This window comes from Herpailurus yagouaroundi, unplaced genomic scaffold (assembly GCF_014898765.1).
Source record: "Herpailurus yagouaroundi ecotype Mexico unplaced genomic scaffold, PumYag 64319, whole genome shotgun sequence".
Taxonomy (NCBI): domain Eukaryota; kingdom Metazoa; phylum Chordata; class Mammalia; order Carnivora; family Felidae; genus Herpailurus; species Herpailurus yagouaroundi.
This window is the reverse complement of record NW_024417641.1, coordinates 1-3,294: the sequence shown is the minus strand read 5'-3', so window position 1 is coordinate 3,294 and position 3,294 is coordinate 1. Positions and strand designations below refer to the sequence as shown.

General features: G+C 52.5%; 1 pseudogene; it reads right to left on the bottom strand.

The window, feature by feature from the left end:
* Positions 1-2,396: 2,396 nt before the first annotated feature.
* On the bottom strand, positions 2,397-2,582 carry LOC121024394 (uncharacterized; annotated as a pseudogene).
* Positions 2,583-3,294: the final 712 nt, after the last annotated feature.

The following is a 3,294-nucleotide window of genomic DNA, read 5'->3' as shown; positions in this document are numbered from 1 at the left end:
CTTCTTTGATAAATAACCTGTTCATGTTTTGTCTTGTGTTTTCTTTTATTTTTTTTTTCTTAAATGGGGTGTTTCTCCGGATAGTTCACTGCCTCTTTTGTTCTTTTTTTAAAAAGATTTAGCGTTTTTTACTCATTTTTGAGAGAGAGAGAAAGAGACAGAGCGTGAGTGGGGGAGGGGCAGAGAAGGGGAGACACAGGATCCAAAGCAGGTTCCAGGTTCTGAGCTGTCAGCACAGAGCCCAACGCGGGGCTCGAACCCACGAACCGTGAGATCGTGACCTGAGCCAAAGTCAGCCACTTAACTGACTGAGCCACCCAGGTGCCCCTGTGCACTGCCTCTTTTTAACACGGTCTTGTCACCTCCCAATAAAGCCCACTTTTCTTGTTGATGGTTTAGTGTCTTGGTATTAGTTCTATTTCTTTCTGTTTCTGCAACCAGCTCCAGGAGCTTCTATCAGGGTAAGAGCCTGACGGTCACAGGGTCCGAAAGGTTGACAAGGTTCGCCCTTGCAAGCTGTTTATCGCTCCTTTTCCGAGTGCCCGATTTGTGAAGGAGCTTCTCCATGCCCTCCAGACCTGGACAGAGTGAGAAGAAGTCAGCGTCTTGCATTTTGCTTCTTTAATGGCCTTTTACTGGCCCTTTCCTCGCACCGTCTGTTGAAGCTGTCAGGATATCCAGTGGCTTGCTGTTGGAGGAAGGAATGCAGTGGGTGTCTGGACTTGGCAGGGTCACCGTGACGCAGCCCACGAGCTGCTGGTATTACCAACACGCGTGGCCTTGCTCCTTGGGAAAAGACTCGTGGAGCTCTGTCGGTCTGGGCCTGAGCCTTCACATTGGACGGTAAGTTCAGCCGGAGGGGCCTGGATATACACAACGTACCTCTTGTCATCCAACACACCAGGCATCGAAAAGCGAGAAGTCACCTCAGATGACCCGGAAGAAAGAATCTTGGAGGTTGTATGTAAATCTCTCACTCTTAAAAAAAAAAAAAAAAATCGTGGTAAAATACACCACGTGAGTTTTACCATCTTAAACACCTTCAGCTTGGTAGCACTGAGTTCATCCACCTTACTGTGCGGGCATCCCGACCTTCGTGTTGAAAACTTCTTTATCTTGCAAAACTGAAACTGTGTCCCCATTACCTCTGTCTCCGCCAGCCCCTGGCACGCACCCTTGTACTCTCTGTATCTAAGAACCTGACGACCCTGGGGACCTTATATAAGGGGAATTATACAATACTTGACTTTCTGTGACCAACTGGTTTCTCTTAGCACAGTGTCCTCGAGATTCATCCATGGGGGAGGAGGTGTCAGAATTCCCTTCCTTTTTTTTTTTTAAATAAATGTAAAAAAATTTTTGTTTAATGTTTATTTTTGAGAGAGAGAGAGAAGGAGGGGCACAGAGAAAGGCACAGGATCCGAAGCAGGCTCCAGGCTCTGAGCCGTCAGCACAGACCCCAAATCGGGGCTCGGACGCGCGAACCGGGAGATGGTGACCTGAGTGGAGGTCAGACGCTGATCCCACTGAGCGCCCACCCCCCCCCCGCCCCAGGCGCCCCGCCTTCCTTTTTCAGGCCGAGTGACTGATACCCCATTGGCTGTCTGGCCGCACATGTGGGTGGAACTCTGGGTCCCACCTTTTGGTGCTGCTGTGAACATGGATGTACAAACATCTTTTCAAGACCCTGCTTTCAATTCTTTGGGGTTTATACCTAGAAATCGAATTGCCCCAACTTCTGTCCACCTCTCTCCTTCGGCCCCCGCCCTGCCCCCTCGCCTGAGTCACCAGCTTCCTTACTGGCCTCCCACAGTCACTGACCCCTTTCTGACTCGAGCTCCACACAACAGCCAGTGGTTCTATTTCAAATACGTGGGTCAGATAACGTGTGCCTTTCTGCCGAAAACCCCTCAGTGGTTTCCATGGCCGGTGGGATAAGACCTAAATCCTTACATGACCCAACATGGCCCGTTAGGCTTTTTTGCCTAATTGGGCCCAGCTGACGTGGTCACTCTCTCTTCCATCCTCAGTGACCTGTCAGTCCCTTGAAGGTGCCACCCTCCCTTAACACATGCTGTTCCTTGGCTAGAATCCCACCCCCAGACTCCCAACCCCCCTCGCCCCTGCCGCACCCCGCCAGCACCACAAACTTCTCTATCTCCATTTGTACCTATGTATTTGCTCAGACGATGATTGGTCAATACGTCCTGCACGTCCAGGCTGGAAAGTGAGTAAACAGGCAGACTTCTCACCCTGGGGGGCCCCTTCTCCCCACACACTCTCAGGTCACCACCCAGCAATGCCTCACAGGATTTTTGATGGTGGTGATTTTGTATTTCTTAGCACATGCATTTGACTCACGTCTGCATCTCCCACTGAATTGTTAGCTCCACCAGGGAGGGTCTGTGTTCTGACACTTGACAATCATTTTTTTTTTCCTCCCCCACTATCCCAAATTACGCAGTGGAGGTTTCTGCAGTTGGGGAGGTCGCAGGGGTCAGCACATCTGGAGTGCAATGGACCAGCCTCGTCCTGGGAAAACCACCTTCATGATCATGGTATCTCCCCGGCCAGGTAAGTAATCGACAATTATTAAATGATGGAAATGTGGGAACGTTGCCACCTTTTTAGGGGGCCTGGCTGAATTAGGAAGGCATATGGGGGTCCTCTGTAGTACTAGAGGGGTACTAGAGGGGTCTGACCCCCAATGCCCCACTGGCCAGGCATGTTCTTCCCGGATAAGCAGGTAAACAGCTTGAAGGGCAAAGCTGTGTCTGTCTTCCTGAAGCCGGGGCCTAGCCTGGGTCCCGGGATATTTGATCTAGCTGTTAGTTGATTGAATAAATGATTCCAAAAAGGAACACAGACATCAGGGATCGCAAGCATCTTTAGGCAAACTCCATTTACAGTAGAAAACCCTTAATTCAGGTGCTTAAGTGTGACGGCAGTTTAGGCTAGGGGGGTGGCACGTCTGGGCCCCAGAGACTGCTGAGCTCATTTGTCCCTTTGCCCAGTGACCCAGGAGCAAAACTCTCCAGCTAGACTTTTAGGGGTTCCCCTCCTCGGCCCTCCCACCCCAAGCGAGGACTGGGGGGGGGGGGGGGGAGGGGGCTGTGCCCCCCCCCCCCCTCCCCAGGACGGTCCCCACCTTCCCGGCCCCCCCCCACCCCACCCAAGGACAGGAACTGGGGCAGGACAGCCGTCCCCCCTCCCCGGTCTTCTCCCACCCCCACCCCAGGAGTGGGAGGGCATTTGTCCCCTCCTCCCCTGTCCCCGTCCCCCGCCCCCGCCCCC